Consider the following 25,798-nt stretch of genomic DNA (forward strand, 5'->3'; position numbering starts at 1 on the left):
AACTTTCCAGAGTTCGCGTTCTTTTGTCTTCTGGCTCGGTGCCGTGCCCTTTCTGTGTCAACTTTTCCTTAGTCAGCCGGGCCATTTGCTCGTCATTGTGTCACTTTAAATTTGTCAGCTTTCGTAAAAGACTGTGTTAAATTTTGATTTGTCACTGAAAACCATTCTGCAAGTTTTGACATTTAAATCTGTTTAAACTTTTTATCTGTACAAAATATATGCTTGTCGTTGTTACAATTGACCTTCATAAATTGTTTCTTGAAGTTTGTCAGGTCTCTTATGAGACCGTGTTAAATCTTGGGTGTGTAATTCAAAACCACTGTATCAGCCAGGTATTATTTTGGTATCACTAGGTTTTACTTTTGTTACTTTAAATTATTTAATAAATGGTTCAAATGGCTCTGAGCACTATGGGACTCAACATCTGAGGTCACCAGTCCCCTAGAACTTGGAACTACTTAAACCTAACTAACCTAATGACATCATACACATCCATGCCCGAGGCAGGATTTGAACCTGCGACCGTAGCAGTCACGCGGTTCTGGACTGAAGTGCCTAGAACCGCACGGCCACCGCGGCCGGCAAATTATTTAATAAATGCTTACAACTTGGCAAATAATAAATAATGACATAACCTACGTCTCAGTTCTTCCATGAATTCCTGCTAACTGGCTCGCTTGAGCCCAGTCACATTCACGTCAGCCCCTCCACCTGGAGTTTTTGAGATGTGGGAAGTCAGGGAGAAGGACGGAATTTCGCGGATTCAAGGATGGAGCCTCAAGGACTCACGCGGTCGGTGACCGAGGGAGATGGAAGCTAAGGGCCACCGGGGGCTGTCTGTCACACACTGCTGACTTGGAGCAGAACTAAGTTTTCGCAAACCGCCGTAGCGTGATCCATAATCTTAACAGTGAGCTCCTCTTAGGTTTTGGACGCGCAGCCTAAATCGTGGTCTTAATTATAATTTGAATTTGCGTCCTTTTATCTTGCGTAAGGATATCTTGGTGCTATAGCCTCCATGCAGTCTTCCTTCCATAGGATTCCTCTCACACTGTTATTATTACCTTCTGTTAAACTATTCAGAGTTTCAACTAATTGTGTTTCACTGTCAATTTTTGATTAATTTTTGTTTCATTTTTGAGTAAATGAGATTAGGTTAAAGGCAAATTACTGCTTGAGCATACACACTCCAGCAGAGTTACAGATCTTAAAATTACGACCCCCCTTAAGCATTTAACAAAATAAAACCCACTGATGATCATGTGCCGTCACAGTATAATAATATTGCACAGTCTGGTTTCAATCCAGGCGGTGATTGGACACAACTGCAAAACTCACAGCACCTGAAGAACAGGCTGGATCGATCGTCGAAATATTGTGAGTAAAAGAGAAACGAGAGCTCAGAAGAACACCCGGAAGCTAGCTATAAATTTATCTTACTATCATTCATTTTTCGCATGTAAGATAGTGGTTGTTTATCAGGAGTAATTATTTGCGTTCAACCACTTTAACAGTACTATTAAAATGGCTGAATCCAAATAATTATTGCTGTTAAAAGAAACAACAGGAAATCTCTGGTTTGTTCGAGGGGATTATCATATATATATACATCATCATTTAAGATTGATTATGCCTTTCAGCGTTGAGTCTGGAGCATAGCCCCCTTATCAAATTCCTCCATGATCCCCTATTCAGTGCTAACATTGGTGCCTCTTCTGATGTTAAACCTATTACTTCAAAATCAATCTTAAGTGAATCCAGGTACCTTCTCTTTGGTCTGCCCCGACTCCTTCTACCCTCTACTGCTGAACCCATGAGTCTCTTGGGTAACCTTGCTTCTCCCCTGCGTGTAACATGACCCCACCATCTAAGCCTGTTCGCCCTGACTGCTACATCTATAGAGTTCATTCCCAGTTTTTCTTTGATTTCCTCATTGTGGACACCCTCCTGTCATTGTTCCCATCTACTAGTACCTGCAATCATCCTAGCTACTTTCATATCCGCAACCTCAACCTTGTTGATAAGGTAACCTGAATCCACCCAGCTTCCGCTCCAATACAACAAAGTTGGTCGAAAGATTGGACGGTGCACAGATAACTTAGTCTTGGTACTGACTTCCTTCTTGCAGAAGACAGTAGATCGTAGCTGAGCGCTCACTGCATTAGCTTTGCTACACCTCGCTTCCAGTTCTTTCACTATGTTGCCATCCTGTGAGAATATGCATCCTAAGTACTTGAAACCGTCCACATGTTCTAACTTTGTTCCTCCTATTTGGCACTCAATCCGTTTATATTTCTTTCCCACTGACATTACTGTCGTTTTGGAGATGCTAATCTTCATTTCTGATCTAGCTCTGAAATATTACTTTGCAAACTTTCAGCCGAATCTGCCATCACAACTAAGTCATTCGCATACACGCGAACACGGGCTCAAATAATAAGCTTTCCGAAGAAAATCATCTCAGGGGAAATGAGATGGGTACAGAAAGAAAGAAAGAAAGAAAGAAAGCAGTAAAACTAACGGAAACAGACGAGTGTGAGCGGTTCTCTTGTAAGGGCAATTCCGCCTGGAGCTGGTCGGCCGTCGTACTTACCTAAGGACAGCTGTCTAACGTTGTGGGGAGCCTCCGATAATAATAGCGTATAGAAAATCATTAGCTGTCTTTAATGAGAAATCGCCGCGAAGATGTAGCTTTCGAGAGACGCCCGACGCGGAGAAAATTTGCACCTGCGTGGCTCAGGTTTCACAACCCCAACGCAGAGCAGTTAGCGTACAGAATAGACTGGCATATGATTACGGCATGAATGGGTTGTCGGTAGAATCATTCCGAATGTGCCGCTGCGATCATGCGGAACAATATGAGTCGGAATGGCAGGAAACCCTCTTTGTAACGGAAGACAATGCCACGCCTCCATTCAGAGGTCTAATAATGGTAAATTGTGTCTTATTAGCGAAGTAGATGGCTCGCTAATAATGTGCGTCCCGTGACTCCGGTCGTATTCAGACACGTGCGATTTCTTCTGCGTAGCATTGTAGCGGGCGACTGATCGACGGCTGTTTGACTTGCAGCCGATACCCGAGGAGTAGGCTGGACGCAAGCGGCACACACGTATTGTCTGGTTGCCGACTTGGTGTCTGAAGAGGATTATTTCACACCTGCACAAATGGAGAAGGAATAGTACTCCTGCGTGTGTTTTAACTCAAATACCCTCATCAGGCAGAACATTGTGACCATCTATCTAATAGCCGATATGTCCATCTTTGGTGACGCATCGTGGCATGGAAGCAATGAGGCATTGATATTCCGCTGCAGGGAGTTGGCACCATAACTGCACACACCAGTCACTTAATTCCTGTAAATTCCGGGGAGACGGCCGAAGAGAAATTCCGCCAAGTTCCGTCACGTCCCAGATGTGTTCGATCAGGGTCAGAGCATAATTGAGCCGCCGCAAACTTGTCTCAGTCTCGCAGTACAGGTGTCAAGGAGCTGTTTCCCTGGAAGACGACGGATTCCTACCGTCCCATTGGCATTATGAAGTAGGCATCGGGATTCATCAGGCCATGCAAAGCTCTGCCACTGCGGCAACGTCCAATGTCTGTGGTCACGTGGCAATTTCAGGCTTTGTTGCACATTGACATATGCAATTGTTGTAGAGGCCCACTGGGTGCACTGTGTGTTCAGACACAGTTGTACTCTGCCCAGCATTAATATCTGACATTAGTTCAGCCACAGTTCTCCGACTGTCCTGTTTCACCAATGTGCCCAGCAATCGACGTCCGATACCTGTAATGAGGGGTGCCCGTTCAACCCCACGACGTCTGGGCATGATTTCACCTTTGTGTCGCCCGTGTTCAATACACTCACCACAGCATTCCTCGAACACCTGACAAGTTGTGCAGTTTTCGAAATGGTCGTGCCGAGCTTCGGGACCATCACATTCTGCCCTCGGTTAGACCCAGTTAGAACGCGTGGCTTCCCCGTTCTACACACGGACAGCTCTCTCACTGATACTACACGAACCGTCCACGTGTCCGTCTAGCAGTCATTCCTAGCCAGGTGACGCTGCTATCGCCTGGGCTGGTTTGTATCGAATGTAGGTCGGCGGTCACGATGTTCTGGCTGATCAGTTTATTTTACATTTTAAATGCGCACAACAGTTATATGGCAGTATTCACTGGTGCGTCGAAGAAGGGGGCCTCTTTTGGCTGCTCAGACATTTTTCCTGAGTGTGATCTCATGATTCATTTACCTCACCAAATTCGTTAATGTGACGCGACTTACATGCAATGTCGAGAGCACTGGTGCAGCTGGGATGTATTCGGGGTGAGAAATTCCAATCTTCTAACTTCTTGCGCTGAATCTCTACCGCGTGGAGACCATCCAGGACCCTCTTCTCTTCCTAGAAATGCTGAGGAACGAGGTGTCACGGTTATGAGTACCAAGATTTTAGGAATTTAGGGACTGGATTACCAGATATTCAACTTAGGAGACATGTACCTAAAATAGCGTGACTGAATGTGGTGCCCGTTAGTTGAGGTATACTTGCTGTTGAGATACAGCGTCACTCGTTGGTGGGAAGGAGAGTGTCTTGAAGTGATGGACAGTATATTGCGACAGGTTCAAAAATGGTTCAAATGGCTCTGAGCACTATGGGACTTAACATCTTAGGTCATCAGTCCCCTAGAACTTCGAACTACTTAAACCTAACTAACCTAAGGACATCACACAACACCCAGCCATCACGAGGCAGAGAAATTCCCTGACCCCGCCGGGTATCGAACCCGGGAACCCGGGCGTGCGAAGCGAGAACGCTACCGCACGACCACGAGATGCGGGCTATTGCGACAGGTAAAATCAACTGCGGATAGGTTACAGTCTGATGACACACTGCGAGCGCGCTTACCAGCAGGCAGGGTTGTAGTCTATCGACATCAGTCCACCACATTTCAATTGACTGTACTTCCTATTCAGTCAAGAACAAAAAACAAAGTATTTTATGTAGGGAGGTGTCACTGATTTTCGATTGGTAATTGTCTCCATTTCGAAGTCTATTCGCCTTTCATTACAGTGCCAGTGAGTGATGAGTTTATCCACATTGTAGACCAGACAATCGTTTCTGTAGCTAGATGTCAATGACACTATGGAGTTAACTTCATCTTTGGAGAGGGCTGGCGTTTGGCAAAGTACACTGCCGGAACAAAATTAGTACACCCTTTTAGAGGTTTCCAATTCGCTAAAGATTTATTGTTGCAACAGCGAATATGGACTACATGAAATGATTAGATTTACAGATCAATAGCGCAAGCAGTTCTGAGGTAGCAGGTATCGGCCAACGCTGAAACACCCATATCAGTACATGGTATAGCCTCGACAAGTGGAACTGCAGGCGCTGACGCTGATATCCAGTCAATCGCATAAATGGCGAATACTGTCCTGGGATTCGTTATGCCACGCCTATTCGTCAGTTCACGTAGTTCTGTAAGAGTTGTTGGTTCACGAGTCGCACGAGTCAGTTCTCGCCCCATCGTATCCCACACGTGCTTGACTCGAGACAAGTCTGTAGATAGTTTGTTTTGCTTTAGGGCGCAAAAAACAGCTGGAGTTGTACGCGCCCAAGTCAAAACTAGAGAACAGAGTGGAGTTAAACGATTATGCGTCAGTCCCAATGGACAGAATAGGAAACAGCTAAAAACAGGCACGTGGGAAAAGGGCTACGAAAAGCACCATACAGTAATGGAGATCCAAAACTAAAAATTAAATGGCATTCGCCATATTGCTGATAAATCAGGCGTGAGTCCCAAGCCGGAACGTAAATGGTAAAAAAAAAGGCATTCCATCAGGAAATGGCAGACAGTTATAATTTGAGCGAAATGTGGACAGAGTGGTGGGGTAGCGCCACTGAGCAAATGGCGATGACTAAGAAGGCAGTGCCAACACGCAGCCGAGTTAAAATAATCTCCTTCCGGCGGGAGGGCCAAGAGGAAGTCGTCCAAGGTGCTGGGAGAGGCTTAATAAGCCGAAGCTTATTCCCGTGGTGGGAGGAGCATTGGCGATGCCAAAGGGACACCACCTCCTGACGGACGGCAACGCAGAGATCATCGGAGGGAATATGGGTACTCGAGGGCTGAGGTAGCCCTGGAAACAGCGTCAGCAGCCTCGTTTCCTCGCAGACCGACATGACCAGGAACCCACAGAAACATCACACTGTCTCCACCAACAGTGAACAAGTGACAGTTTCCTTGGACACACTGCACTAAAGGATGGGCGGTGTACAGTGCAAATAGACTTTGGGGGCCACTGAGTGAGTCTGAGCAGAGGACGCCATTGGAAAGGTTGTGTCGCCGGATGTACTCCGTGGCCTGATACAAGGCGAAGAGCTCGGCTATAAATACTGAGGAGTATCGAAAGACACAGGTGCCAATGATGAAGGCACACCCGACCCCATTGTCAATTCGAGAGCCATCAGTGTATACAAAGGTACTATTGCGAAGTTCCATGCGACGGTCGTGAAACTCGAGGCGATAGCCGAGTCTGGAGTTGTGTCCTTGGGAAGCGAATGAAGGCCAAGGTTAACAAAGGCCGCTTCACGAAGACGAGGTGGTGATGGGTTCACACCCACAGTTGCAGGTAGTGTGAAATTAATCTGCCTTAGTAAGTGGCGAAAGCGGACTCCAGGACGTAACAGAGAAGAGGGACGAGCACCATACTGATGATCAAAGGAATCATTAAAGGAAGAGGCTTAGGATGGGTGGCCATGCATGGCAGACAAATGGAAAGCATGCTTTGTCAGGAGAAAGTCACGGTGGTAGGACAGTGGTGGTTCGGCAACTTCAGCATACAGACTCTCAACCGGGCCAGTGTAAAAGGCGCCTGTGGCCAAACGGATGCCACGACGGTGGATAATGTTGAGACGGCGTCAAGAGGGATGGGCATACAGACGCATAAACAAAGCACCCATAGTCGAGTTTCGAGCGGACAAGGGTCCGGTACAAACGGAAGAGGGTAGTTCAATCGGCACCCCAGGAAGTACCAGTGAGGACATGTGAGAGATTGAGGGACCGCGTACAGCGGGCTGCCAGGTAAGACACATGGGAGGACAAAGACCGTTTCCTATCGGAAAAAGCGCCTAGCACCGAACGCTGTTTAGCGTCCCCTCCAGAAGCACCAAAGATGAACGAGAGTTATAGCTTTCGCACCACAGACCGTAAGACCTGGGCTGTGGCCCAGTGTGTCTCGGACGAATGAGCTCTACGAAACAGCGCTCACCCGATCTATGTCACACGCGCAAACGACCACGACTTGCGTGAGGACAGAATCTGCTTTCATCTCAGAAGACCACGGCGCGCCCTTCCATCTTCCACGTGACCCTCTGACGGTACCAGCCGAGCCGTGCACGTTGATACTGTGGCGTGAGTGGAAGAGGGGCTAGGCGTTTGCCTGACAGTAGTCACGTTGCTGACACGTGTGGGCTCACAAGCCCCCTTATTTGTGCTGTGACGGCTGTACGATCTGCCTACGCTACCCTTACTTTACGACGGTCCCGGCGGGCGTCTGTGCTGCGTGGAAGTGGAGAACCTCGGCTACGCATGAGAGGATGTTCACACGACCACTACAACTAACATCAGCACCGTCGCACAGCTGAGGCAGCACGTCCAACTTGTGTGGCAATTCTCCGAAAGGACTATTCCGCCACTCTGAAGGCCTCAATTTGAACCCTTTCAAACTCGCTCATTGGCAATAGGGAGCATAAGTGAGCCTCTGCGGCATGGTTGCCTGCTTGCGTCACACGTTTGCACCACACTGGGCGTTCTAGCTGAGGTCTATTTATACTCCGCAAGCCACCCAACGGTGTGTGGCGGAGGGCACTTAACGTGCCACTGTCACACTGTCATTACCTTCCTTTCCTGTTCCAGTCGCGTATGGTTCGCGGGAAAAACGACTGCCGGAAAGCCTCCGTGCGCGTCGAATCTCTCTAATTTTACATTCGTGATCTCCTCGGGAGGTATAAGTAGGGGGAAGCAAATATATTCGATACCTCATCCAGAAACGCACCCTCTCGAAATTTGGACAGCAAGCTACACCGCGATGCAGAACGCCTCTGTTGCAAAGTCTGCCACTTGAGTTTGCTAAACATCTCCGTAACGCTGTCACGCTTACCAAATAGCCCTATGACGAAACGCGCTGCTGTTCTTTGGATCTTCTCTATGTCCTCTGTCAACCCGACCTCGTTGGTTGGTTGTTTGGGGAAGGAGACCAGACAGCGTGGTCATCGGTCTCATCGGTGTACGGAAGGATGGGGAAGGAAGTAGGCCGTGCCCTTCCTGAGGAACCATCCCGGCATTTGCCTGCAGTGATTTAGGGAAATCACGGAAAATCTAAATCAGGATGGCCGGACGGGGGGTTCAACCGTCGTCCTCTCGAATGCGAGTCCAGTGCCTTACCACTGCGCCACCTCGCTCGGTCCGACCTGGTACGGGTTCCACACTGATGAGCAATACTCAAGTACAGGTCGAGCGAGTGTTGTGCAAGCCACCTCCTTTGTTGATGGACTACATTTTCTAAGGACACAGGTGGCACTCTGGTAGTGATGCCACTATGCTGTCTGTTGGCGGATGACGTTTGAATCATTATCAGAACATCCACTATCCCCCAGATGTCATATGCTGTCATCGCATCAAAATCGTCGTCGTTCCAAGAGTACAATTTTTTTTTTTTCAGTATGCATAGTTCCTTCGTATCTTCTGCCGGGCACGTTTCTCCACGTCTTTCGTCTCACCATCGAATATTTGTTTTATTTACAGCCTTCAATATATATTTTAATTTTTCCATTAATGGTATTATTATTATTATTATTATTACAACTTTGAACATGGCTGACGTTTGCAACAACCGTATACACAAATTTGAAAAATATTTAAAAATCTGCCAACCGGTTGCATAGGTTTTCTATATAACTTGACCAGGTTTCGTCACCTCTAAGGGTGACTTCATCAAAAGGTAAGGTAATTACCTAAAATGAATATGTCAGATTAAATATCTAATAAAAGTTTACATTAATGTAAACGAGTGTAAAACAAATAGAACTTAAATGAAGAACATATCCTCAAAGATGTACAGTGATTTAAGAGCAGAGTTGCTCAAGTCATACATTAAAATATAAGACATAATGTTCTTCAAAAAGTCAAATATTAAATTATGACTAACATCGGTGTGGTGTGAGGAGACTGACTGTGTGGCAATAGTCACGCTGCCAAGTAAACGTAATGTAGGGCGCGACTCAAGCAGGTCGCTGGTACCGTGGGCAAACAATTTTGTGTATTACACATTTTCTTAAGTAAATCATACGTGTAGCCAATATAGCTTTTAACAAAAATTAATTTTACAAATTACTGAGAAACATTTATAAATGAGGTTCAAACAGGATAAACGTATGTAATTCCAGTCGTATTTAATTCTGGTTCTACCTACGCTACGTAAAACGTAGGGAACTTTGTACTCTTTTATCCCGTTGGCAGATGTTTACATATTTTTCCAATGTATTGTTATTATTGTTAAAACTCCGAACTTCCTGAAAGATTAAGCCCATGTGTTGGACGCTACTGGAACCCGTGAATTTTGCTTTTGTCGGTAGTGCTCTTATGGATTATTATTATTATTATTATTATTATTATTATTATTACTATTATTATTATTATTATTATTATTTCAAAGTACTTACTAGCTATGAAAGCTCCTTTCTGCTAACTTAATATATTGACAAACTAATCTGCTTCTATAAAGGTGGCTCTATCTAATAATTTTCATAAGTTTTAAATGTTTTTCTACACAATCTAAAAACCTGATTCACGGGCACGACTGGAGATCATCCCCTTCTTCTACCATAATCTTAATATGTATGTCTCCTTGTAATCTCATTACATGACCAATCCGCTTTCCCTCCCTCTACTTTTGCTTCAATGTCACGTTCTTTGAAGAGTGCATATACTCAATTTTTTTCGCCGTTCCCCACTGGTCGGCTCGTCTTTCTCAAGATTGTCCTAAGGGTGTTTTCATAGCTTTTTTTTGTTTTTGCAATGTACAAGTATCACGTGCATGATGATGGCACAAATGCACAGAATGGTGTCTGGGTGAAGACACAGAGGAATCTGTGTTTTGCAGACACTGGAAGAACCCAGTAAAAGCTTAGTTTTGCACAGATCAAAACATGGTCAGGACAAGACATATTTCAAAACACGGCACGTCTCAAGGGTGGACATTCTGGCACCAGACAAGAAGAGCCCTTGTCCCAGCGGGTAACACTACAGCAAGAAAACGCCTAGTGCTGTGCTTAATAAGGAACGGGGACACTCCACATATTCTAATTTAGGCACATCACCTACACTACAATTTTCAACGAATGGGAGTATTAGGTCAAAATTTCCATCAGAGCTGTGCCTGCCGTTCAGGAAGACCAGCATTTAACGTTCTGACGACGACAAGGTCATCAGCGACGGTGCACAAGTTCGGAGTGGGAAAGGAAGTAGTCGTGGCCTTCTCCGAGGATATACCCCAGCGTTTCCCTCAGGCGATTCAGAGAAACCACAGAAAGTGGAGAACACAATGGAGATTTGAACCGCCGTCCTCCAGAATACGAGTTCAGTGTCTTGAGCGCTATGCTGCCGCGCCTTGTCTATATTTTACTGTTTCGTAAAATTTCACTGTAAGCATACTGTTATTTGTATGAAACAGAACAATCTTTTTAAACCCTGTGCTTCTTCCTAATCGATGTTCCCGCCCATTTTTGAGGGTAGAGCAGTACATGGAGACATGTTTGAGATCTGTGGAACATAACTTGCAGTTTAATTTCGCAGTCGTAGTTGTAATATAATAACTGCACACTTCGCTCCCCAACATCGATGACCCTGTGTGAACAACATTCAGTTTATCCATGTTGGTCTTGTAAACTCCGTGGCTGTTAATAATAGTTGGTGAATAACGTAACCAGCCACAAATACTTTTTAAATGTTTTATTTTAGATCCGTAAGCGGTAACCATCTTCAGGCGGCTAATATTTTTCGTTGCATAGAATGTTTTGATCAACAGCATGTAGTCTGTTCCACAATACGTTACAGTAGATGGCGGTCTGTGTTTTTTTTTTGTGGTCAATGTGTTTTATAGCTCTATTTATATGTTCTTGAATTCCATCACAGCACACACACTGTAAATCAATCACTCACTTCACAATATTCTGAAAATGCTTGTTCAGCATCGCACATGCGTTATACTCTTGAACGGTTTTCTTTGCATTGCTTTGCTGTTCTTTCCATAATTATCTGTCTATTGATATTAACTTAGATGTGCATGAAGTTTGTAGGATGCACCTCATTACTGAGTTCAAGATGCAGTATATTTGCTTGTTTTGTACATGTTTTCGATTAGGAGATTTTAACCACATCATTTCACACTAAGATTTGGCAATTTTGTGCAGAGTTACTCTGGCTCTTAATATTACCCTTAACGTAGTTAGGGATTACGTTAAAAGGTCTTGTTAAACTTTATAGCCGGTACTATTTTCACATCGTAGTTTTTAAATGTATAAACTGTTGGGAATGCCTTGCCTGGCAATTTCAATTGTATTTTATCCATTTTGGATCTTGTGAACTTCGCGGCATTTTAAAGAAAAACATGTACCTGGTGATCAAAAAGTCAGTATGAATTTGAAAACGTGTTAAATCACGGAATAATGTAGATAGAGAGGTACAAATTGACACACATGCTTGGAATGACATGGGGTTTTACTAGAACAAAAAAAAGTTCACAAAATGTCCGAGAGATGGCGCTGTACAGCAAAACGTCAGTGACTGCGCATGACAATCGTGTATAAAAGGAGCTGTAATGAGAGAGAGAATCAGATGCGCCAGCAGTCGCAGCATGTTGACGTTACCTGAAAAGGCGCTCTTAGTGAAGCTGTATTATCAGAATGGGGAATGTGCTCGTTCAGCGTCACGATCCTACCGCCATAGGAAGGGGATTAGAACTTTTTGATCACCCGGTCTTTTAAGAATATAACATGCATTTTAAGAATATAATGAAGTGCGCCAGACTGATTTATTTACTATGTGTGTGCTATGATGGAATTCAAGAACATATACATCGCGCTAGCAACCCACATGGACCACACACACACAAAAAAAGGTCGCCATTCACTGTAACGTATTGTGAAGCAGTCGACATGCTGTTGGTCAAAACATCTATGTAACGAAAAATATTAGCCATCTGAAGATGGTCATGGTAGCCCGAAACAGGTTATGGCACTAAAATAAAACATTTAAAAAGTATTTGTGACTGGTTGCGTCATTCACCTACTATTATTCAGAGCTCTTCGTGGACTTCGCACTAGAATGGACCACTGAGGACAATAATTTCGACAACGCGCACGAAACCGTTAAGTGGTGGTGATCACACTTGTCATACAGCTACTATGACTCCTCTGGTAAATGTTGCACTTTGGTAAGGGGCAAATTTTACGCTCTGTTATTTTTATAAGCGCTTCAATATTCGAAGCGAATCAAAACTCTAGTGAGCACATGAGTATAACGTTATAAATGTACTTACACTTCTCGCTCAGATAGGGTGATTTCAGGGCCTGAAAAATAAAGTACATGATGTAATTATTGGAGTTTACAGAAATACGTAACATGGATTCAAACAATTAACGAATGTCAGATTTGTAATATTAAATGAAATAAAACAGAACTCAACTTTGACACCGTAATGATATTATATTCATGCAAAATATTACGTTGCAGTTTCACAGACGATGGAAATGAAGGAATTTTTACTAAATTTACTGCTATGTCCGATATTTTAGAAATAGAGTCCAGTTGAGTATTAATGAGTGACATCTAGTGAATCACGTCACGCAAGTACTAGGGAGTCGACGCGGAGTTGCAACTCGCTATATTCGACAGCGACCTCTGTCACGAGCATGCTATTGTACACTCCTGGAAATGGAAAAAAGAACACATTGACACCGGTGTGTCAGACCCACCATGCTTGCTCCGGACACTGCGAGAGGGCTGTACAAGCAATGATCACACGCACGGCACAGCGGACACACCAGGAACCGCGGTGTTGGCCGTCGAATGGCGCTAGCTGCGCAGCATTTGTGCACCGCCGCCGTCAGTGTCAGACAGTTTGCCGTGGCATACGGAGCTCCATCGCAGTCTTTAACACTGGTAGCATGCCGCGACAGCGTGGACGTGAACCGTATGTGCAGTTGACGCACTTTGAGCGACGGCGTATAGTGGGCATGCGGGAGGCCGGGTGGACGTACCGCCGAATTGCTCAACACGTGGGGCGTGAGGTCTCCACAGTACATCGATGTTGTCGCCAGTGGTCGGCGGAAGGTGCACGTGCCCGTCGACCTGGGACCGGACCGCAGCGACGCACGGATGCACGCCAAGACCGTAGGATCCTACGCAGTGCCGTAGGGGACCGCACCGCCACTTCCCAGCAAATTAGGGACACTGTTGCTCCTGGGGTATCGGCGAGGACCATTCGCAATCGTCTCCATGAAGCTGGGCTACGGTCCTGCACACCGTTAGGCCGTCTTCCGCTCACGCCCCAACATCGTGCAGCCCGCCTCCAGTGGTGTCGCGACATGCGTGAATGGAGGGACGAAGCGAGACGTGTCGTCTTCAGCGATGAGAGTCGCTTCTGCCTTGGTGCCAATGATGGTCGTATGCGTGTTTGGCGCCGTACAGGTGAGCGCCACAATCAGGACTGCATACGACCGAGGCACACAGGGCCAACACCCGGCATCATGGTGTGGGGAGCGAACTCCTACACTGACCGTACACCTCTGGTGATCGTCGAGGGGACACTGAATAGTGCACGGTACATCCAAACCGTCATCGAACCCATCGTTCTACCATTCCTAGACCGGCAAGGGAACTTGCTGTTCCAACAGGACAATGCACGCCCGCGTGTATCCCGTGCCACCCAACGTGCTCTAGAAGGTGTAAGTCAACTACCCTGGCCAGCAACATCTCCGGATCTGTCCCCCATTGAGCATGTTTGGGACTGGATGAAGCGTCGTCTCACGCGGTCTGCACGTCCAGCACGAACGCTGGTCCAACTGAGGCGCCAGGTGGAAATGGCATGGCAAGCTGTTCCACAGGACTACATCCAGCATCTCTTCGATCGTCTCCATGGTAGAATAGCAGCCTGCATTGCTGCGAAAGGTGGATATACACTGTACAAGTGCCGACATTGTGCATGCTCTGTTGCCTGTGTCTATGTGCCTGTGGTTCTGTCAGTGTGATCATGTGATGTATCTGACCCCAGGAATGTGTCAATGAAGTTTCCCCTTCCTGGGACAATGAATTCACGGTGTTCTTATTTCAATTTCCAGGAGTGTATTTGTCTGCGGCGGCTGCTGTTTACACCGAATCGGTGTTTACGCGGTGACTCTTGCAAAGTTCAGTGTGTTCTCGATTTCGGACATGGCTGGTCCCACGCGCCGGGCACGCGCAGTGTGGCTGTGATCAAATGGCCACATATCGCGTCTCTTAACCACCATTCGCTAGACTATCACGCCAACGACCAGTACAAACGCTCGACTTCTACGCCAACGACAAGAACAAAGTGTGACGTGATACCAGTCATTCAGAGGCAGAACTACTCCATCTTCTGTCTCGATAGTAGCATTCTTTCCTCAAGTCAGCAGCTCTCTATCCGCGAAATCCAGTAGGCAGCAGATAGCGGCGCCCTGGACGATGCAGTGTTCCTCGACTCCCGAAGGGCATTCCATACAGATCCACACACTCGTTAGTTTTATTTTTATTTTTTTTAATGGGACTTAACTGCTAAGGTCATCAAATGGTTCTGAGCACTATGGGACTTAACATCTATGGTCATTAGTACCCTAGAACTTAGAAGTACTTAAACCTAACTAACCTAATGACATCACACAACACCCAGTCATCACGAGGGAGAGAAAATCCCTGACCCCGCCGGGACTCGAACCAGGGCGTGGGAAGCGAGATCGCTACCGCACGACCACGAGCTGCGGACTAAGGTCATCAGTCCCTGAGCTTACACACTACTTAACCACAATTATCCTAAGGACAAACACACACACACCCATGCCCGAGGGAGGACTCGAACCTTCTCCGGAACCAGCCGCACAGTCCATGACTGCAGGGCCCCAGACCGCGGCCACTCGTTAATGAACAAAACAAGAGCATACAGAGTACCAGAGCAGCGTTGTGATTGGACTGAAGAGCGCCAAGAAAACATAACAGAGCATGCCGTTCTTAACAGAGAGAAATCTTCAGGCGTAAAAATAACTTCGAGCGTACCGCCAAGGAAGCCTTATAGGACGTTATTTTTTTACAACACATTCAGTGTTTCAGGAGGAATAATAAATATGCTACGAGGTAGACTAATTCGAATAAAACATTCCAAATAATATGTGCACTACTTTTATTGACCACAGAGGTAGAGCTGTTGGAAAATAACCCAAACAAACACTCACAGAAGATGTTAAATAAATGCAAATGATAAATTTCAAAGTGGTTTTCCATAAATTCCACTTCAGACTGTGATAAGCTTTCGAACTCTCTTGACAACAGTATGCGTAGCTCTTGTGAGGTCGTCTTGGATTATTACCCATTCTTTCATCAGCAGAACCCTGTTTCTCAACCCAGTCTCCGTTCAATGTGACGGCCTTGCACCTCCCGGATGCCCGCATGGAACCGCTGCACTGATCGACGCCAGAGCCAACGTCTTGGTTCATCAACATCCTCCCCACCAGCCACGTGCTGCATCCCACGCGTGCTCTCTTCATTGGACCAAACAGATGCAAGTCGGAAGTGGGAGATACGGGCTGCAGGGTGGATGAGGAAGAACACTCCAATTAACTTTTCTGAGCTCTTCTCGGATGTGCAGAATTGTGTGGAGTCTTGCGTTGTCATGGGAAAGTAGTTCGTTTGGATTTTTGGCGACGATCACGTTCAAGTCGTTTCTTCCACTTCCGGAGGGTAGCAAAATGCACTTCAGAGTTCAACGCTGCACCATGAGGGAGGGCAGCGAACAGAATAAGCTCTTCAGAGGCCGAGAAGGCCACCGACATGACTCTACTGTTGAGCATACGATTCGAAGGAGAAGCGGGAGTGAAACCGCTCCGTGGATTGCTGTTTTGTTTCCGGTTCGAAAAGATGAGCCCATGTTTCATCACCTGCGACGATCTACATCTACATCGATACTCTGCAAATCACATTTAAGTGCCTGGCAGACGGTTCATCGAACCACCTTCACAATTCTGTATTATTCCAATCTGGTTTAGCGCCGGAAAGAATGAACACCTCTATCTTTCCGTACGAGTTCTGATTTCCCTTATTTTATCGTGGTGATCGTTCCTCCCCATGTAGGTCGGTGCCAGCAAAATAATTTCGCATTCGGAGGAGAAAGTTGGTGATTGGAATTTCGTGAGAAGATTCCGCCTCAACGAAAAACGCCTTTCTTTTAATGATGTCCAACCCAAATCCTGTATCATCTGTGACACTCTCTCCCATATTTCGCAACAATACAAAATATGCTGCCTTTCTTAGAACTTTTTCAATGTACTCCGTCAGTCCCATCTGGTAAGGATCCCACACCGCACAGCAGTATTCTCAAAGAGGACGGACAAGGGTAGTGTAGGCAGTCTCCTTAGCAGAGCTGTTACATTTTCCAAGTGTCCTGCCGATAAAACGCAGTATTTGGTTAGCCTTCCCCACATTTTCTATATGTTCCTTACAATTTAAGTTCTTCGTAATTGTAATACCTAGGTATTTAGTTGAATTTGCGGCTTTTAGATTAGACTGATGTATCGTGTAACGGAAGTTTAACGACTTCCTTTTAGCACTCATGAGGATGACTTCACACTTTTCGTTATTTAAGGTCAACTGCCACTTTTCGTACCATTTAGATATCTTTTCTAAATCGTTTTGTGGTTTGTTTTGATCTTGTGATGACTTTATTAGTCAATAAACGACAGCGTCATCTGCAAACAACCGGAAACGGCTGCTCAGATTGTCTCCCAAATCGTGTATATAGATAGGGAACAGCAAAGGACCTATACCACTACCTTGGGGAACGCCAGAAATCACTTCTGTTTTACTGGATGGCTTTCCGTCAAAAACTATGAACTGAGACGATATTCCATAAGCACGCAATTTCACTACGAGCCGCTTGTCTGTTAGAGTGTCTAAAGCCTTCCAGAAATACGGAATCGATCTGAAATCCCTTGTCAATAGCACTCAAAACTTCATGCGAATAAAGAGCTAGTTGTGTTTCACAAGAACGATGTTTCCTAAACCCATGTTGACTGTGTGTCAATAGACCACTTTCTTCGAGATAATTCATAATGTTCGAACACAATATATGTTCCAAAATCCTGCTGCATATCGACGTTAACGATTGGGTCTGTAATTTAGTGAATTACTCAAATGATTCAAATGGCTCTGAGCACTATGGGACTTAACTGCTGAGGTCATCAGTCACTTAGAACTACTTAAACCTAACTAACCTAAGGACATCACACACATCCAAACCCGATGCAGGATTCGAACCTGCGACCGTAGCGATCGCGCGGTGCCATACTGTTCAGTGGATTACTCCTACTGCCTTTCTTGAATATTGGTGTGACCTGTGCAACTTTCCAGACTTTGGTTACGGATCTTTCGTCGAGCAAACGGCAGTACATGATTGTTAAGAATGGAGCTAAGGAATCAGTATACTCCGATATTCGACAAAAAATTCTGCATGCAAACAATTCAGACAAATGGTACTTCGTTGCTCTTAATGGTCTTGTGTTAGGCGGCGAACAAACCCAGCGGGCAGACGCCTGTGAGTGTCCCAACTGGTGGGTGACTGTGTCAGCACCACAAACAGTGACGTCCAGTTGCGCAGTGAGCTGTTTGACTGCTCGAATGAGAATTTTACGCTGCGGACCATAAAACCCCAGGGCGACCATCCCCCGTCCTATTCGCAGAATTACCACTCACCTCCCTTTGTAATGGGAAATGGGAGGCAGGTAAAACTGCCCAGAACTGTGTTTTAGTGGGCAGCAATCAGAAAGGAAAGCTGCACTGGCGCCGAGCATCTGGAGTCAGATAATACAGAATATGTCACGTGAAGGACCAAAAGTATTTATTTCTAACAAACCCTGTCCATGGGGTGCACGTCGCACAACGGCCAGAGGCCTTGAACAGATATTGTCAAGGGAACAGTGGCAAGTCAACCTTCGCTGAAAAACACGATCTGTTAAGATAACATCTTAGAAAGTAGAACGGGAACTGGAAGTTTATACGTCTACGTAGTACGTGAGACGCCAAAATCTGGCCAGGAGACGCCAAATTGATCATTTAAATAAACGTAAGGATTTCCCTACTGATTCATACAAATAATTTAGGAGTGGAAGTAGAGCATGCGACTGCGCTTACAGAGATACAACCGTATTGACCAGTGGACGGAGAGGGGGGGGGGGGGGGGGGGGAAAGAGAGAGAGAGAGAGAGAGAGAGAGAGAGAGAGAGAGAGAGAGTAAATCCTACACAAGTTAAATGAGTTAAATGAAACAACAAGTTTACTATTACCAGTCAGCGTTTTATTGATCTCTATGACGCTTTTCAAAGGTCTAAACTTCCATCAGGCGTATTTACATTAGTTAGTATGACATTTGTGCGTGTGTTGTGTTACGATTTTTTGGAGGAACTTGTGGCACTGTCTAGTAGAGAAACAAGACACTTTTGGGTTTCTTCTGACAAAAAAATTAAACTTATATCTAACAGTAAACATAAAATAAATAAAATAGAGTTCCTCCAGTGGTCACTGGTTCCTTTCGCTGTCATAACACATCACATGCATGCTGTCATATTTGTAAACAAATATGGCGTCCGGAAACTGCTGGGTGCAAGGTTCGTATAGCAGAAGAGAAGTTGTTGACTGATTAACCATCTGAAAATCGGGTACGGAAGGGAGGCGAACGTCGTGTAAGACAACATCTTACGTGTTGGCACCGGCAATAATTAACATGTGAAACGTCCCCTTAGAAAAATTTACTAATGACTGTGCTGATAAACCTCTTACATTATATGCTTTTCAAACAGCTGAGCAAAACTGAACGTACTCAGACATTACTCCCTTTACGTATTCTGATCAACACTAAACTGACACACATTATTTTAGCGCAACGCAATCTGACTTTTAATAATCCCTACAAAAGAATGGCCCTGACTAACAATAACCTATACCTTTCATGAATCACTTGCCTCACAAAAATCTTCGTTACTCAAACAACTGCAATACAGCGAGCGCCAATACTGCCAGCTAAATAAAAGATTCTAACTACTGAAGGCACTAACTACTGATAGGCATAGTTAGCAAATGAAAGATTTAGATAAAGTACAAACAATGTATTTACCTCAATAATGTTATAATATACATATCAGTTCAGGCCATCCACTCTTACAAATTTACTATCTATGATGGACACACGTCCAGATCATCCGCTCTCAAAAGTCCGCCATCTCTCTCCCCACATCCACCACTGCTGGCTGCTCACCTCCAACTACGCAACACTACGCGCTGTTTACATCCAGCTGCCCAACACTACAATAGCGAATATTGCAACAATGCTAACCACCCACAGACTGCACACAGCACAGCCAGAAGTTTTTATACAGAGCGCTACGTGGCGTTATCAAAATAAAAACCTAAACAGCCGACTTACACATCCAGCCGATTAAAATTACGCAAAACCAAGAAACACAGAGCTCAAAGTTTTCCTTGTCTGATGTACTCTGCAGATAATCACATCATATCTTCACTTCTGTGCTTGCAGAAAACAGCCGACTTACACATCCAGCCGATTAAAATTACGCAAAACCAAGAAACACAGAGCTCAAAGTTTTCCTTGTCTGATGTACTCTGCAGATAATCACATCATATCTTCACTTCAGTGCTTGCAGATTTTCACATCCAGGCTACCTTAAAACTCCTACTCGTCTTGGACGAGAGACTCTCACTCGGCTGACTTGGACTTAAGACGCAGGCAGAGACGAGTTTTTAGATCCGAGCCAATGACTGGTTTTGCCGCCACTTCAGCCGCCACTTGCAGATTCTAAATATGGTTAAGTGTAGTCACAACACGCGAACGACCTGTAGTCAAAGACGAAGATTTTTTAAATTATGTTCGATGCTTCCAGTCTTCATTTCAAAAACTTGTTTGCAGTCACGGTACGACCTCTTCAGATGCAATTTTTTTTTGTTCAGATGCGCATTAACTTCGAACTACTATTCCAGATTTTTATCCAAGTTTGTCAAGGCATTAATTTGTTGATTTCAGTTATTGTTCCATTCATTTATTTTGGAATCTGATTACTTACCGAAAATAAACTAAGTTCACTGAGATCATTGTTTGAGTTGGCAGTCAAATGATTTCTTCAGTCATTAATTTGATGACTGATAATTTACTTGAATCATACATTACAGGGCCAAACTAATTCACAATTAAAGTATGCAATTAAGGAAACACTACCCACATGGATAAACTTACAACCTGCAGTTTAATTGCTCGTGAGTGCAATATTGTGCCATTTTCATCTCTGCTCAAAAATATTTAAGGACACAATCTTGTTTAATATTCTGTGTGAAAACAGGTGCTTTGAAGAAGATGTTCATGGAATCATCAGGTACATGTACAGTCTGCAAGCCCCTGAAACATGCATGGTGATATAGGATCGTTGGAGAAGTGTCGCACACTCTTCTTGGAATATCGGTGATCTAACTTTACTGATGTGGCAATTCGCGATAACAACATCGTTGTTCTTCCAAAGATTTCCTGACTACCTCTTCCACAGTTTCGAGCAGGTTATGCTGACCTCTTACAAACCTGGCATTAAGGTTTCTGGAGTCAAGCCCAATTGATAAGAGCTTCAAACGCCAGCCACACAATAGAGCTTGCTATGATTTTCTTTACAGATGCAGTGCACATACTGAGAACACTTTCAACAAAAATAATTCTTCTATTTGCCTTCATTACTATTGATGTTACGCATCCATCACAATTCATATTGGTTATCCTCCCCCCCTCCCGAGTATTTACATGGTGCAGGGTACTTAAAATGTTTACTGCAATTTTTTTAATTGACTTCTATCTCTTTTTTATGGGAATATTTTACGTTAATCAATTTTTAAACCGATATACCGGGCACTATAAAAACTGAAATTTTTGTCAATGTGTTTCTGCATTTCTATGTGATTGTCCAACTACAACACATTCCCAAAGCCGGCCGCTGGTGGCCGAGCGGTTCTAGGCCCTTCAGTCTGGAACCGCGCGACCGCTACGGTAGAATGTTCTAATCCTGCCTGGGGCATGGATGTGTGTGATGTCCTTAGGTTAGTTAGGTTTAAGTAGTTTTAAGTTCTAGGGGACTGATGACCTGAGATGTTAAGTCCCAAAGATCTCAGAGCCATTTGAACCATTTAAACCACATTCCCAACATCCTCAGCAAACAATCTTAAAGTGGTGCTGAAAGCTATCAAATATATCGCTTTGCGTATTAAGAGTATTAGTGGTTCTACGACGCTCACTTGGAGCATGCCAGAAGCTAGGTGAATAAAAACAAAGAAACACGAACAAAAGCGCTGAAAGAATATATGTAGGCAGCACACCATGTAGGACAGCAAAGAGCCAGGACAAAGAAAATGTGATGCTGACACACAAAAGAACGTGACATCCGAAGGATACAAGTAAGTTGCCATACAGCATCGTGAAAGACGGAGGAGGATTAAGAACACAAAAAGGCAGATATTTCACAGTTACAGGCTACGATACGAGAGGCACGGAGAGGGGAGTGCTCTTTACAAACTGCGGAGCGGAAGCGCCGGCGAGGGGCGCTGGTAACAATGCGCGACGTGTGAAAACCCAACAGGCGTCGCGCCGGCAGCACTTGTCGGGGATTACCCGGCCTGAGCCGTGACGTCACGCTATTCAGGCCCGCCACCCCGCTGGCGGCCGCGCGGCGCGATTTCGCAGCCCACGAGTTTTATCCTCATCAGCGGCAGCCACTCTCCTACCGGCTGGAGTAGCTGGCTCTCACACAGAACCACGCTTACTTCCGTTTCGTTTCTTACACACACACACACACACACACTGCGGCCAACAGTCTCCGAGCAGAGCTCTGACAGCGCACTCTGTGACATCCATTCGATGAGGTTTCATGCTAATCTACAGGCACTGGTGTTATCACTAATTAGAAAGTTTGTGAGACAAGGGCTCCTGCAGTCGAATGACGTTTGACTGGAAAAACATGGCAGTTCATTCTGTGTATTAAAAGGATAAAATAACGAATGCACGTATAATGTCGTTAATATCCATATGTTGCAGGACCCCTGAGCACATTCTAAACTCGAATAATATTGACGATCCTGAGGAAAACGAAGCTTCGTTCAAAGAAACAGTGCTGATTTAATAATAACCACACATGTTGAGCATGATATCTTTCAAATAGTAGACGCAGATGAACATACAGATTCCGTCTTTCCATATTTCCGAAAGGCAGTTTGACACTGTCTTATCAAAGATGTATGGAGTGTCTCCGCAGATGTGCGATTTGACTAATAGAATCAGGTACGCTATAATGAACAAATGAGTGTTCAACGGAGACAAGAATAACAATGGGTCTGCCTGAAGGAAGCACAACAGTGTCACTAATGTTCACAATACACATAAATGACTTGGCAGATAAGGTGAGCAGCACTGTCTGATTGTTCGGCAATGGTGCTGTTGTCAACAGGGAAGTATCGCCGTTGGACGATCGTGAGGAAATAAAGCAGACGGAGAAAAAAATTCTACTTGGTGTAACGAGTGACAACTCTCTTTAAACTCTATAAATGTTACATACTACCCATAACACACTGCAACCCTGTTCACAAAGGGATCGCGAAGACAAGCTTAGACTAATTACGACGCGGGCAGGGGGCAATAATTCTCCTCGACATCCATACGTCAAAGGATCGGTGAAAAGGGCTAATAACTGATATAGTGGGATGTATCCTCTACCATGCACTATACAGTGGTTTGCCCAGTATAGATGTAGATGTACACATATATTTGTGCCGTAGGGATCTATGATTACGTATACAGAATGGTCCAAAGCTTTAGTGTTGTGGTTGGCAGGAGACCCAACCGAGTTACTAAAGGAGGCTGGCTAGCTCACGCAGGCTGGCGTGAGGTCTGGAACAGGACAAGGGAATTAGAATTTAGAAACTACGGACGTAGCTGGTGGAATACTTAACTTTAATCCATTAATAGAGAACGTCGCTCTTTATGGTACATGATTCACAATATCAATAGTACGGATACCGGCGCCTTGCTAGGTCGTAGCAAATAACGTAGCTGAAGGCTATGCTAATTATCGTCTCGGCAAATGAGAGCGTAATTTGTCAGTGAACCATCGCTAGCAAAGTCGGCTGTACAACTGGGCGAGAGCTAGGAAGTATCTCTAGACCTGCCGTGTGACGGCGCTCGGTCTGCAATCACTGATACTGGCGACAAGCGGGTGCGACGTATACTACCAGACCGCGGCCGATTTAAAGGCTACCACCTAGCAAGTGTGGTGTCTGGCGGTGACACCACATTTAGACCGATATTATAGAGAATGCAGTATATTTTGCAATAAGAAACCAATGCTCGAAAATAAACGTTTCAGACGCAACGAAATATTAAATAACTAACATATACGTAATATACCTGCTTGTAAACTGGTCACTATCCATAACAAACAACTGCCGGCCGCGGTGACGTTGGTGGCACGACCTTAAAAATCAATACCCAGTCGTGTCCCATTAGTTCGAAGTCTAAGTTCGTGATCGGTCATCGAAGATGGTACGGATTAATGTTGCAGATGAATCCGTCAGTTCATCCGTGGAATACGAAGAATAGTGTGTGGAGCACTGGTGAGGCAGTAAATACGCCCCTGTCATACACAATGTGTGCAAGGAAAGCGGCTTTCTAGAAACAACTAAGTCTGCACAACTACTGAAGGTGTTACGTCTGTTGGATTCGATTTGACTGTTTTTACTGTGACAGTTAAGTGATGACCAAATTTGTTGTTTTTAGAGGAGACTTTTATGTAAGTATCCTGAAATGAAGGCAATTTTTTGTGACACCGTATTTAGGTATGGTATGGTACTGTTGTGCAGAGCCGGCCGTGGTGGCCGAGCGGGTCTACGCCCTACAGTCTGTAACCACGCGACCGCTACGGTCGCAGGTTCGAAGCCTGCCTCGGGCTTGGATGTGTGTGATGTCCTTAGGTTAGTTAGCTTTAAGTAGCTCCAACGTCTAGGGGACTGATGACCTCAGAAGTTAAGTCACATAGTGCTCAGAACCATTTGAACCATTTTTTGTTGTGCAGATCTGTTCCGCAACATGTCAAATGTGTTTGTTGAGTACTCATTGTCTATTGCAAATGTTTTTATACTGGTCTTTTCTTGCGTGCGTACCTTTTATTTTTAACAGTATTGCTTGTACCCTGTGTAGGATGGATTTGAATGCAGGATGTACGTTACTAATGTGAATCTGCCACGCCTGCAAAAATAGCCTCCAAACAGAAAATTAGTTTAAAATGAGGACAAAGTTTGTCGTTACAGACGTAAGCTTGGCCACCAGTTGTAAGAGTGATGGCGCTGTGGAGGGCGCAGACTGTAGCAGTCAGGGGGGCCCAGACGGGTGTGCGTTATGAGAGCTCATTGCAGCTCCCTCCCCGTCGCATCAGCCCCTCACACAGACACTCACCCCAGTCATAACTCATCATTACGCCGGCCACCCTCCGTTGCAGGTGCACCAGCAAGCGAGTAATTTCCTCTTTATAAACACCACACGACACTACACTGCACCGTACTACACCCCGAAAATCTCCACAGTTCACGTGTGGCGTGCGCCTCTCTGGAGGTTGCTTCCTTCGTAACGGGGCCTCTTATTCGTTAACAGTGTCTTTGACAGTCAGACACATCATCAAACAGTCATTTTCTGTCGGCAAACGATTCGATGCGATAACATTCTTTACGTCTCGAGTAATACACTCCTGGAAATTGAAATAAGAACACCGTGAATTCGTTGTCCCAGGAAGGGGAAACTTTATTGACACATTCCTGGGGTCAGATACATCACATGATCACACTGACAGAACCACAGGCATATAGACACAGGCAAGAGAGCATGCACAATGTCGGCACTAGTACAGTGTATATCCACCTTTCGCAGCAATGCAGGCTGCTATTCTCCCATGGAGACGATCGTAGAGATGCTGGATGTAGTCCTGTGGAACGGCTTGCCATGCCATTTCCACCTGGCGCCTCAGTTGGACCAGCGTTCGTGCTGGACGTGCAGACCGCGTGAGACGACGCTTCATCCAGTCCCAAACATGCTCAATGGGGGACAGATCCGGAGATCCTGCTGGCCAGGGTAGTTGACTTACACCTTCTAGAGCACGTTGGGTGGCACGGGATACATGCGGACGTGCATTGTCCTGTTGGAACAGCAAGTTCCCTTGCCGGTCTAGGAATGGTAGAACGATGGGTTCGATGACGGTTTGGATGTACCGTGCACTATTCAGTGTCCCTTCGACGATCACCAGAGGTGTACGGCCAGTGTAGGAGATCGCTCCCCACACCGTGATGTCGGGTGTTGGCCCTGTGTGCCTCGGTCGTATGCAGTCCTGATTGTGGCGCTCACCTGCACGGCGCCAAACGCGCATACGACCATCATT

At 45.3% G+C, this 25,798-nt stretch overlaps 1 protein-coding gene across 1 annotated transcript in view; it reads right to left on the minus strand.

Moving 5' to 3' along the window:
• Positions 1 to 25,798, minus strand: part of LOC126355669 (frizzled-5-like) — a 1,025,468-nt gene that overhangs the window by 764,867 nt on the left and 234,803 nt on the right. The window contains exon 2 of the mRNA XM_050006033.1: positions 12,595 to 12,626. The gene's annotated coding sequence lies outside the window, so the exon portion shown is untranslated. The remainder of the gene's footprint in view (positions 1 to 12,594; positions 12,627 to 25,798) is intronic.

Source organism: Schistocerca gregaria, chromosome 3 (assembly GCF_023897955.1).
Source record: "Schistocerca gregaria isolate iqSchGreg1 chromosome 3, iqSchGreg1.2, whole genome shotgun sequence".
Taxonomy (NCBI): domain Eukaryota; kingdom Metazoa; phylum Arthropoda; class Insecta; order Orthoptera; family Acrididae; genus Schistocerca; species Schistocerca gregaria.